Here is a 13,068-nt window from a genome sequence, read left to right on the forward strand (position 1 = left end):
AGCAAGAATATGACCTATGACCCAATGAGGGAAGTTACTGTTCTAAATAATTTTTGACCTGGAATGGAGGGGGTGAAAGTCCTTGCTGATGGGAGGTTGCAAACATATTATATGAAATTCTCAAAAGAATAAACAAAAACAACAATGAAAAGACATAGGAACAATTTCTAGGGAAGACCAGGGCTTCAGTTTGGCTGTGACTTGGCCAGGGACAATGGACCTGTACATCCACAAGTGTGTACTGAACTGTTCCTTCGAGGATATTTTAGTGGTGCGGGAGATGCTGGCTTTTACGTCTCCATCTCTTAGCAGAACCCCCATCGATTCTAAAAGGACCTGTGTCCAGGGATCCTTTCCTCATTTAATGGTATTGACGTTGAGTACTAGTTTGTGATCCACGTCTAAGTTACGTAGGGGAGATGGTGGTTAACACATGGAAGGCTCTGACAGTGACAGTGCCTCGGGAGGCGGACACACCGAAGCACAGAGCAGGCTGTGTCACCGTTGGAGTTTAAACACTGCAGACCAAAGTGTTTCGTACTGCCATCATACACGCCACCATCCATTTCTAGGTGTTTAACTAAGAGAACTGAAAATGCAATCTCACAAAAAATCTTGTTCAAACGTGCATTATACGTTTGCATATAATAACTGCCAACCAAAAACAACTAAATTTTCCATTAACTTGAGAGTAGGCCATGACATATCCATACAATGGGAGACCAAGAAATTAAATAGGACAAACTTTTCAATCCCCAAAAACAACCTGGATGAATCTCAAAATACTTAGGACATGTTCGACAAGAGAGAAATCACACCTGGTACTGGAAATCTAGTCCACTCTATTGGCCTCCTGAGGTCACAGATCTCAGGGAAAAGCTACAACCACCACTTTACTACACCACCATAATCCCTAACTACACTCTAAATATTTACCTTTATACCCACAGATAAGTGTAGCTCTCAACCATCAACAAAGAAACTTCTCCACGTAACAGACAGAGACCATTACAGAAGACCACAGCCAATCAAAATGCAGAGAAGTAATTATGTGGTACCAGGCCCAGCTGAACCATCTACAATGTCACTTCTTCACCTAAAGCTCCTACAACACAGCAGAAGAGGAGCAGGAAGGATTCTAAGATCCAGAGGACTGGGGTGTCTGCTGGGAGACTGTGTCTCTTAGAAATGCCAGGAAGCTGAATCCATGGAGTCTTATCAACATGGCTGCCCCAACAGCATCTAAACAAGGTTAACACTAACAGATGTGTCAACATGGAAGGAGGAAATCTCACAGGCCCCACCCCCTGCACAAAGAACTACAGGCTACTAAGGGATGCAGACAGAGCTGGAGAAACAGTCTTCTCCAGGGAAGAGACTCCTAGTCTAACACCAAGTGGTCAATCCTGAAATTACATACATTCAAATAACATATAATAACTGAGCAGATTGTGTGCATGTGTTTGTGTGTGTGTAGCAACAATCAAAAAATAAAAGAGGCCAGAGACCATGAATTTATGTGTGTGTGTTGGAGAGAAGTACATGGGAGGGATGGGAGAGAGGAAAGGGAAAGCAGAAAATGATGCAATTATATTTTGATTTTAAAAATTATTTTGAAAGAACTCATCAAAAATTAAAAAAGCAGACTTACTCCATATATAGAGAAATCTAGAACATACAAACTAAGGAAGCAGACCAGAGGCTCTTGGTCACAGAGGGGGACGAGGACATTTGGGGGATGATGGACATGCATCATCGTGACTATAGTGATGACTGTGTTTATTGATGACAATTGGATCAAATTTTATGCTTGCAGCTCATGGCATAGGTTTTGGGGTGGGGCGGGGTGGGGCAAGCAAACCACGTGCTCCCTCCTAAACTCCCTGTAAAGCTAGAAGGCACATCCCTCTCCTCCTGAGCAAAGCGAGGGGCGTCAGTCAAATCATCAGTCAGAAAGTTTTTCCTGTGTGCTCTGGAGCTGGAGGGAGAAGGATGGCACTCGGTCCACACCTAGATAATTGGGGACCAAAAGGCAGTGACCCTGACAGCCTCAGGGGCAGTGGGGAGGCAGTGGGGAGGTAGTCAACGGAGAAAAGCCTGCTTCTCCAAAGCGGGCAAAGAGAGCTTCTCCTGTAGGCAGAACGGGGCACGGGAGGAGGAGTCAGAAGCGGCTACCTCACTGGAGCCATCCCCATAACCCTGTGCAAAGATAAGGGAACCCAACTGACCGACATCTGCTGCCTGAAGCCAGGTACCACGAGCAGGGGCCGAAGCGCTCTAACTTACTCAGGAGGCTTACATTCTGTCTCCTCAGCGTCACAAATGCGATTTCACAAACACTTCGATGTCTAGGTTTGAATTTAGAACTGTCAGGCACCCCTCAGTGCTACCCCTGAATGTGCTGTGTGGGGAGACCCAACTTTCTGGCTCCAGCTCTTCTGATAGGTGTTACTCCCTTCCCTGCTGCCCTGACTCCACCCTTCAGTAAGAAAGGTTTGAGGAATACTCGCGGATAACTGAACTGTGTGTGCGCAAACTGCATCCCTTACCCACGGATAGCTAGCTGCCTTTTGGTGTAGGGGCTGGACTCCAGAATCAGTCTGCCATCCCAAGGTGAGCAGTGGTGTTTGGGTAGCAACAGGAGGCTGGAAGTACCAGGGGGATGACTTAGCAGCAATAAAGAGGTATGGCAATGTGACACACAGCTCTGTTTCCGCCATCTTCTTGCCTAAGAAGGAGAGCAGTTAAGTCCCTACTGCCTGTGTTCAAGAGATGAGCGTAAGACATGGATTCCTAAACATGGAGGGTTGCTGGCACGATGTGAATGTTCAGGAGGAAACAGGATTTCCCACTCTAGGAAACACAGCTAAGGAAACTCCTCCCTCACATGGAGCAGACCATTCACATTCGCCACACCTAGGAAATGCCTGCCTTGGGCTCCGACAGAGCCAGTCCTACGCTTTCTTCTGCTGTAGTCGAACTTCTCAGGTTCTGGCCATCAACGGGCAGAAAGACCAGAGGGGAAGAAGAACTTCTGTGCCCTTCCCCTTGTGGCGGAGACTTCATGTTTTGTTAGAAGGATGAAATTAGCATTTTTCTTAAGTGTAAGTTTTTGTCTGTTCTCTCTCTCTCTCTCTCTCTCTCTCTCTCTCTCTCTCTCTCTCTCTCTCTCTCTCTTCTCTCTCTTTCTCTCTCGGAGGTGCACACAGGGTGTGGAAGCCAGAGGTTGGCATTGGCTGTCTTTGCCAATCACTACTCAGCTTAGTTTTTGAGACAGGGTCTCTTGCTGAACCAGAAGCTCACTGATTTCACAAGACGGTATCAGCTTACAACTCAGGGATCATGGTCTCCAGCTCCTGGGCACTGGAATTAGAGACCTGGGACGCTACATCCTGCTCTTATGTGGATGATAGAGACCAAACTCGGGACCTCATGCTTTGCCAATGAAACCTTCTCCCCAAAGTCCGTGTGTGTGTGTGTGTGTGTGTGTGTGTGTGTGTGTGTGTGTGTGTGTGTTTAAATATGAAAATAACTACAAAATCTCTGGGGAGGAAAGACAACAGAGTGGGTTTGGAAACAATGAAATCGCCTCCTTCCTTGTCGTTACTACCTATGTTATATATATATATGTGTGTGTGTGTGTGTGTGTGTGTGTGTATGTGTGTGTGTGTGTATGTGTGTGTGTGTGTGTGTGTGTGTGTGTGTGTATAATGTGAATTATGTGTAATATATAGCCAAGTCCCTGTATTCAATTTCTCCCTGGCTTATATGGATCAATACATTCTGCATTTTGCTCGAGGTACAGTTGAGTTTTCATCCCTTTGATCTAAAAGAATTTATAGAAACACATTCTCTTTTCCTGAAGCATGTTATAAATTTTCAGGTCCAATAACCATTTCTAGGCAGTCTTAAGAGAGAACAGACTCATGAATTTTCAGATACATCTTGATTATGAAGAAATAAAACAACTGATTTTGGAGTAGGGGATCTCCCCACTTCTAGAAGCAAGGTAGACAAAACTCCTTCTCTTTTCTGATGAGAAGGCCAAGTTTCAAGGGTGACTGGAATTCAGGGAAGAAGGATGCTTGAGGGTTATGGGGAAACAGTCACCGTGAGGGGTAGGTAGCTTCACAGAACCCCAGTCAAGTTAGCTCCGTGGATGGGAAGGATGAATGGCCAGAAGGAATGAGCTATCAGATTATCCCAAAGTCACAAAGCCATGGCTACATCAAGATAAGGGAGACAGATTCATAGACAGAGGCTCAGGGTGTATCTGAAAAGCAATATACTGCTAACTGAGCTAGAAAATATTCAGAATTTACAGAGGGCCGAGTGGTCTATGTGCACTTTCTTTAAAAGGAGGTTTCCAGGGAACTGAAGCCAGGTTCTTTCTCAGCTTTGTGACTGGAGAATTAAACCAAATCAAGAGAACCATAAGGATGTGTCCTAATAATAAAAGCCTTCACTACAGAGTTCTGCAAGCCAAGGCCTCAAATAGCAATGGGGAGATTCATGGTGGGAGCAAGATTCATTCCAAATCTGAAGTGTGAACTGAACTCCCCTCTGCAGAGTGGAGAGCTCTCACCACCAGCAAATCCATGCAGGGCTGTCTCCCCATTTCCTTTCTCCTTCTCAGGGCAGTCCGCCCTTCACTGGACTGCCTTTGCTGTCCCCACACACGGCGATATCAGAACGACGGAATGGGACATGAAAAGTGGACGGGATCAAGGTGTCTAAAGGCCTTAGGTGCACTGATGAACAGAGCACCAGCAAGAGCTCCAGGGAGCACCAGAGAGCCAGCGTTCCCCACTAGGAGTCAGTTCTCCCAGAAACCCCTTGATTAGAGGATCACTTTAAGGCGGGAGCCATCTTCTGTGCCTCTGGGCTCAATGACTAAGAAAGACATAGTCATTTCTGCTACTACACAAGTGTGAAGTTGCCACAGTGAGGAAAGGCAGGCAGGGAAGCCAAGAGGAACTGGGAAGATGGCTGACCTCTGAGGAGAAGTGGGAAGTTGAAAGCCTGAGCCTTAGGAACGGCGGGGAGTCTAGACTAGAAGGCTGAAGATGGCTGACCTCTGAGGAGAAGTGGGAAGTTGAAAGCCTGAGCCTTAGGAACGGCGGGGAGTCTAGACTAGAAGGCTGCTGTCAGCGCTCTGGCGCCTGTTCTCACTGTCCTTCCATTCAGAGAGGGTCGTGCCAACCTGAATGACGAGAGAGAGAATCTCGTGAGGTCAGTCTGCATCTGAAAGTCTTCTGCGTCTCTTTGCTGCCTTGCCTTGGTTTTAGGATGCTTCTATTTTGAGATATGTCTAGCATGCTGAGCAACCCAAGGCCCAAACAATAAATGAGATGCAGCTCCCAACTGTGAAGGAGTCATAAATGGAGATAAAATAAATGTGTAAATAAACCCATTTTAAAATAGCTTTCAGAACCAGCAGAAATAAACCACCGTTGAAAACTTCTTCAAATCAGGTAATCCAGAGCAGATTGATAGTACACAGTTTTCTTACTCTTTACTCCCATCCTCTCCCAGGGTGATGTGATTTTTTGAGAGGTTTACCAACAAGGGGTACAACCCATTTCCCCAAGCTTTAAAACTGTGGTGGCCTTGCTCAAACCAAAGGATGTAGCCAAAGGACTGATGTGCCAACCCTGAGCTGAGGTTGAAGGGTCCTTTTCCTTCTCTCTTGCACACACTTGACAGGATTCTAAGACCAAACCTGAGTCACTCGTTGGAAGATAAAAAAAAAAAAAAAAAAAAAAAAAAAAAACATGTGGAGGAAATCCAGGTTTCTCATTGAAGGCCATCCTAGGCTACCTCATAGCTCCCCAAGCCCCTTCCACGTGAGAGAACTCAGCCAAGAGTGGCACATAACTGTCTGCTGATAGGTGGGTGAACGTAGGTGAAGCCATCAGAGCCACACAGCCGCCCTGGAGAGCAGTGCGGGGGCGGGGGGGGGTATGTCAGGGCTGCTGTGTGCTGTTGTACTGGTTGCTGACTGAGTGCCTATGCTGAGGAGCAGAAGCCAGTTCTCCTGCTTCCTATGACAGTCGTCTTTCAGTACCACCATGAAGAACGGGACCAGTTTAAAAAGACAGTTTTAGGCCGAAAGGGTAGCATGGTGATGGCTGTGGAGCGGGAAAGCCTAAGCTATGCTCACAGCATGGCGAAGACTAAAACAGCCCAGATTTGTAGCTGCTGATGTGCTTTGAACTGGCCTAGATAGACAGTCATCAAGCAGCTAAGGTGCTTCAATGAATGAAGTTCATCATCACCCAGGGCCTTGAAATTCTGGGATGTGGAAATGCAGTCTACGCCCCTCGTGGAGCTGAGAGGAGAGTGGGATCATGTAGACCACTGTTTTAGCTTGGGCATCTTAGCAAGGCAAGATGGGAAAACGCTTCCCCGAAGCTGACAGCATGGATGGTGGAAGAGAGAACAGGTACAAGAGAGTACAGATGCTGTAGCTGAGACACATTTTCCATTTCACTGCAACTTAGAAGCACTCAAATCAAATTTTTGTATTGGTGTGGCCATGGTGTTTTGCCAAGAAATTAAACTTAGTAACACGCAGGTGTTTCTGGGGTGCTTTCAAATTGCACAGCCTCGAGAGTCTTAGAGGAAGGAGGTGGCCTATGAATAATCGATAAATAACTAATCCTTCCTAGAGAAACGGGAAGAAAAATAAAAATAGTGCTGCCTTCCTTGTATTGTTTGCCGTTGCCCCCCTCCCCACTTCCTGTTATTGCCAGAATGCTGGGTGACCTTTTCTGTGTTTAATTACCCAAAAGAAACAAGAAATGAATGTCAGGGAAAGAGAGAGCTTCCTATCCAGAATAGCTTGTCAAAATAACCACCCCCAGGGTCTTTCTTCTTTCTGGAGGATATGTGATATTAGCTTGAAACAAATGGAGATTAAAATGGAAAAAAAAAAACATATAGGATGCCAGAGGAGGCAGAATCTGCTGGGGGCAGGAAGGGGTAACAGCAGGCTACACCATGTCTCAGAAAGTAAAGACTGTTTGTGGTTCTTTGGAAGACAGCAGTCCTTGTAGGGTACATTGCTGGGGATTCTTTTTTTTTTTTTTTTTTTTTTTTTTTGGTTTTTCGAGAAAAGGTTTCTCTGTGTAGCTTTGCGCCTTTCCTGGGACTCACTTGGTAGCCCAGGCTGGCACCTGGCTCTGCCTCCCAAGTGCTGGGATTAAAGGCGTGCGCCACCACCGCCCGGCATCATTGCTGGGGATTCTTAAGCCGAGTTGAAGTGAGACACTCTGATCAAGGAAGTTCTAATGATGAGACTCACTTCCCAGCAGTGCAATCATTCCCACTGGCTATTCCATAAAACAAGACGAAGAGAATAAGAAAGATGCTTCAGCGATGCTGCCACACAGTCAGGCGTCACACCCCATTCTCTCCAACCAGCCACAGAGAAAACAATACCAATCTCCTCTCTCATTGCTTTATTCGCATCTGATGCCTTAGGTCCCTAATGAAAACGACTTTCCTGTCCTGGATTGTTTCCGGACTCAGTGGCTGTTTCATTTTGCTCTTACAGGGCTTGAGAAGAGGTTCAGGGGTTGCACGAGAGAACCTCCCTTTGAACGATGAGACTCCTCAGTTGCAATTTGGGCTCTAGACAGGTTTTGTGGCCTCCTTTTGGCGTCCTTCAGCCTCTGTCCACACAGACAGAGATGGTGCCGAGTCCTGGAACAGGTGTGTGCAGAGGGCATCAGCTAAGTCTAGACTTTGGAAATGAAGGATTTGCTGCGAAGCGCAGAAGGGAGTGAGGGAGGAGTCAGGGCAGGGCCGGATCTCTGTTCGGGCCTTGTTTGGTATCTCCTCGGAGAGTTTCGGAGCTAGACAGGTTTTGGGACTCCGCACCTGATGTTCACCGCCGATGGGATGTTACCCACACATAGATCTGTCATCTCCCCAGCGCAGCAGGGTGCTATCCCAAAGATCTTATCTGAAGTTGCCCCGATTCAGCCCAAGGACCCACAAAGGTGCTTGTCTGGTTTGCTTTCCATTGCTGTGAAAAAGACCATGACCAAAAACACTTTGGGGAGGGAAGGGTATGTTTGGTTTATTTATCCCAGTCACAGTCCGTCAATGAAGAAAGGCAAGGCTCATGCAGGGCTGGAACTCAGGCAGAGGTCAGAGAGTAATGCTGTTTACTGGCTTGCTCCCCCAGGCTTGCTCCCCCAGGCTTGCTCCCCCAGGCTTCCTCAGCCTGCTTTTTATACCACCCACGGGTGACACCACCCAAAATGACCTGGGCCTCCCACATCCATCACTAATCAAGAAAATGTCCCAGGAACTTGCCGATAGGCAATCTAATGAAGACATCTTCTCAGTTAAGGTTTCCTTTTTCAAAATGACTGGTTCATACCAACTTGGCCACAACTAACCAGTATACTTTCCTTTGCTACCTATAAACACACACACACACACACACACACACACACACACACACACACACACACACTCCTACTAGTTTCAGGTTTCTGAGCACTGAAATATTTCTTTTCATAATGCTGTCCACAAATGTAACAGCCCCAAAAGGGTCAACCCCAGGACCCTGTGCCTCACTCAGTACCTAGTTCCTCACCTGAGCTTACGCCCTACCTAAACCCACACTGAGATCTTCTCTGCTCAGTGTGATGAGGTCAAGAGGCCTTGGAGAGTGATGGAGTGATGAAGAAACATCCCTCATAAGTGATATTAGTGGCTTCACAAATGAGACCCCCACGGAGTCCCTTGCCCTCTCTACTGTGTGGAAGTTTGACAAGAAGATGGCAGCCCATGTACTAGGAACAGAGCTGTTTCCCGCCACAGAATCCGCCTTGATACAAACTTCTTAACCCAGGTGACTCCCAGAAATGAGTGTTTGCTGATTGTAAGCTATCCAGTCTACTGTGTAGCCAGGACAGACTAAGCTAGCCAGTGACTAAGCAGACTTACGTGTTCCATCCGAGGGATGCCTGCTGTGGTCTGATTCCTCTGGCCATAGGCATTTAACACCCTCCAAAGACCTAGCTGAACTACCTCAAATTAATCCCTCTTCTCTCTTCTTTTTCTTTATATTTCTAGGTTAGCTGTTGAACAAAAAAAGAAACAATCTCACCCTTCTGCTTTGGGGATTCTGTCAACAACAGCCAGACAATTTTCTGATAGGACCCCTGACTCAGCTTGTGGGTTAGGAGAATGGGTAGTCCTGTCTTCAGGTGGTAGCCTGAAAAAGACCAAATGTGGCGACTGCTCACACACACAATGTGACTTTCGAATCTCTCCCACAAAAAGGTGTTGGTACCTAAGCTAGTCAAGAGTGTGAATTTCAAGGGCTGAAAATGACATTTTCAACTGTGCCAAGGAAGCAAATCCTTTTCCCTAATCTCTCTGCCTGCCTGTCTGCATCTCTCTCTGTCCCTCTCTCTCTTCCTCTCTCTCTCTCCCTCCCCCTCTCTCTTTCTCTTTCTCTCTCTCCCTCTCCTTCCCCACTCTCTCATTATAACTTGATTTTGCCTGTAGATGATATGTCCATCAATGTCATAAGTAACTTGCTTTGGGCACGAGACACATAGAGAATTGGCTTCATGGAGTCTACCTTCACACCGTCATCTCCCCAGCAAATGCCTCCTCTCCAGCTTCCACATCCAAGAACACCACTTTTCATGTCTCAGCTTGAGATCCTTGATTTAACTCCTCGATTTATTTTTACTTCCATCCCCAGTGCTAACGCAGGAAGGTTCAGACTTGTTTTCATATGCACTGAAATGTCAAAGAAAATTTTTAAAGAGGCAGATTTTTTGTATCAGTCAGTTAAAGACTAATTACAACTGTGCTTTCCAGCAAACCAGTGATTGTAGGCTAATTTTCGGTTATGAAATAGAAACTGAGGTTAATGAGGCTAATTGTGTTTACCAGCATTTTTGAACAAAAGCAAAGAAGCCAACTCAATTTTGAAGAGAATTCTTTGTCAGGAACAAATTGGAGAAAATTGCTATAGTCGTATCAGCATTTCCTAGAACCATATAGTGCCATGCTTGAGAAATGTCCTCAAACACAAGCTAGCAGTTCAGAAAACTTCGTCCTCAGACACTGGGACTCTTCTGATCCAAAGAGCACCCCTGGGTGACAATGAGAGCGGGAGTCTTGACTGCAATGTGACACAGAGACATTTGAGTGGTCAGACCTTGTCCCCTTGGGAGTGAGAGAAGCTGGACAATCAGGATGTGTTGGTGTCTGATACACAGAGCTCCTGGAAGTTCTGGTTTGCTGGGGGAGGGGACACAAGCATAGAGCCTCTGAGTAGGCATTCACAGCCAGCAATGGCTCCTGAGTGGTTAGTCCCAACCTGTTCAGTGACTCCAACAAATAAGATGATTGGCCAGAACAACTACCAGGGAAGGCCATTAGCTAAGGATCTGAGATGTCTTTAAATCACAAACATCACGACACAACAGAACAAATATTATTTGAACATAAAGAACATGGAATCGGCATAAAATGAGATGCCCACCTTTCCTAGAAAATAGGCATGTCCGTTTGATGTTAAGATACCATTACCTGGACCATGAGACAACTATATTCTGGAAGAGGTTGATCTGAGGCCACACATCACTTTGGATTTAAATTTAGATCCCAATGTCTCAGCATCTCTAAAGTCTGCACAGAGCACCTCTGGAGACTCTAGGCAGATGGTGGGGAGACTGAAGAGTCATATTTTGAAATGTATCACAATGACTGTAATTATTTTGCACAAAGCATCCTGTTTTTTATTTGTGCGTGGTGGGGAGTGCATGCCTGTTTGTGTGTATGTGTCCGTGCATGAACATGCAGAGACCTGGGGAAAATGCTGGATAGCCTCCTCTATCACACTACATTATTATTATTATTATTATTATTATTATTATTATTATTATTTTGAGAAAAGCTCTCTCACTGAACCTGAAGCTTGCTGTTTCAGCTAGACTGGCTGGCCAGTGAGCTCTGGGCATCCACCTGTCTCCACCCCCGGGACTGAGGTTATGGACATATGTTGCCATGCTCAGCTTTCATGTGATGCTGGGGATTTGACCTCAGGCTCTCCTGTTTCCACAGCAAGCACTCATACCCACTGAGCCATCTTTCCAGCCTGAAACACCCTATTTTAAGGATGCCAGGCAGCCTTAACCATCAGATTGCCTGGGGTAGTGATCAACCCTTCATATTCCTATTTGTGATGACATACATGTGATGTATGTGGATGAACCAAGCATGAGCTGTCCGCCAAGGAGTGTAAGGACATGTCAGGGTGGGGCCCGTGCTGGAGGAGCTTACGTTCTTCACAACATCAGACTTGACACAGTTGACAAAGTGGATCATATGGTTTATGGACTGCTACACTCTGTGTAATTAAATGCCTCATACAAGTATGGAAATGTACGGAGAGTATGGAAAACAGTAGAAAATCAAACGCCATTTATATTACGTTCAAATGCAGCCATTTTGTGGTCTCTCCCCCGCTCTCCAGTGTTCACTCTGTTTTTTAGGATTCTCAAACACAGGGAATTTGGGTATGATTAGACATGCATTTCTCAGTGCCATCTTTGCGTATTTGTCTTCCAATAAGTATCTACTGAAATGAAAAGGAATGGGGGGAAATACTTGTGTCTTGAAATAAGAGCTAGGGAGGTAAGGATTTAGATAAAGGAGGCTGATGTAGGAAAGGACAGAATGGGCAAAGCTGAAGGTGACACACTTTTGGGTGACAGAGCTTGATGAAGAGGAAGCAGGTGCTACATTCACGGATGAGGAATTGTCACAGGTGACTGAGAAAAGTTGAGACCGAATTTGGAGAAACTGGTTAAAGTGTAAGAAGCTTATGCTTGCCCAAAGTCGGTTCACTGATCTCTTACATCTCTTTCTGAAATGCATGCTGGAGTTTCTGGGATGGCTTATGTGAGCTCAGAAAGGTGTTTATGGTGGTGAGTTTGCAAAGTTGGAAGCCTGAGACTTAAGCTCTTTGGAGGCTGGAAGAGCATGGCATTTAGATCAACAGCAAAGACTTAGAATTAATCCTATGTATGAGCAAACAACACTTTACCAAAAGTCAGACCAAGAAATTGTGTGTGGTGAGGATCCAGGTTGTGTCTGTGTGTACCACGCAGTGTGGTCCCTCGATTATTCTACCCTTCAGGAGTGCTGTCACGGTCCCAGCTCGTAAGTTCCTGTTACTACCTTTCTAGAGTCAATGAAATCAATCAGCCATTTTTCCATTGTGTTAGCGCTGGGATGTTGACGCTGTCCAGAGCACAGGTACTCACTCTGGAGTTCCCTTTTCCCCTATGGGATCCACAGATTCAGATAAGCCCACAGCCACACTGCTACCGAAAACTGCAGAGCCCTTTGCAGATCGTGGGGGTTCTCCTTTTTCTGGGGCCACAGGCCTGCACGTGAGCATCTGCATTCACGCTAAGGGCAATTTTATTACAATAGGGCTTTGAGGTGGTTACTCCAAGTTAGACATTCTACCCAGCACTGCCAGGAGCCCTCCACAGCAGATCCTGCCCAGTGCGGTTCACAGCACACAGAGCTCAACTCAGTAACATTGGGTGTGTATGAAATAACTATGTCTTGTTTCTGAATGGGAAACCAGTACAGAGTGGCACCCAATACCCCCCTGTTCAGACAATCTATGCACTGTTGTCTGCAAAATCATAACAACCAAAAGCGTTCTTTATATTTTATACCAGAGGAGAAAGGGGAGGAGGAGAGGAAGGAGGAGGTCACAATGGCTGCCACCACTACCAAAATGTGGCGTAATTGTTTCTCATATTTGAGAAGGCTTCACAGCCTCTATCTTTAGATAGATTTTTGTTTTTAATTCTGGAGATTAAGGGGACACAGAAAAGTCCCTAGGGCGAAAATACCCAGCCCTCATTCTCCTCCCAGTCTGCCTGCACGTGGCTTCGGAGCTGTCTCACCACAGCTCAGTTACCTTATCACCTGTTGCTCCTACACACCGTGTGCTTTCTTTCTGCGTTAGCCTGCCTGCCTGCATCGCTGCCCCCACCCTCCCTCTGC

At 46.1% G+C, this 13,068-nt stretch overlaps 1 long non-coding RNA gene across 1 annotated transcript; it reads right to left on the reverse strand.

Annotated features, from left to right (window-relative positions):
• Nucleotides 1-8,851: 8,851 nt before the first annotated feature.
• LOC119087786 lies at nucleotides 8,852-13,062 on the reverse strand. The gene is made up of 3 exons (XR_005091267.1): nucleotides 12,983-13,062; nucleotides 9,608-9,771; nucleotides 8,852-9,098 (listed from the first exon to the last, which is right to left on the reverse strand). It is a non-coding gene; the product is annotated as an uncharacterized LOC119087786 (long non-coding RNA).
• Between the last annotated feature and the right edge of the window lie 6 nt (nucleotides 13,063-13,068).

This window comes from Peromyscus leucopus, chromosome 4 (assembly GCF_004664715.2).
Source record: "Peromyscus leucopus breed LL Stock chromosome 4, UCI_PerLeu_2.1, whole genome shotgun sequence".
NCBI lineage: Eukaryota > Metazoa > Chordata > Mammalia > Rodentia > Cricetidae > Peromyscus > Peromyscus leucopus.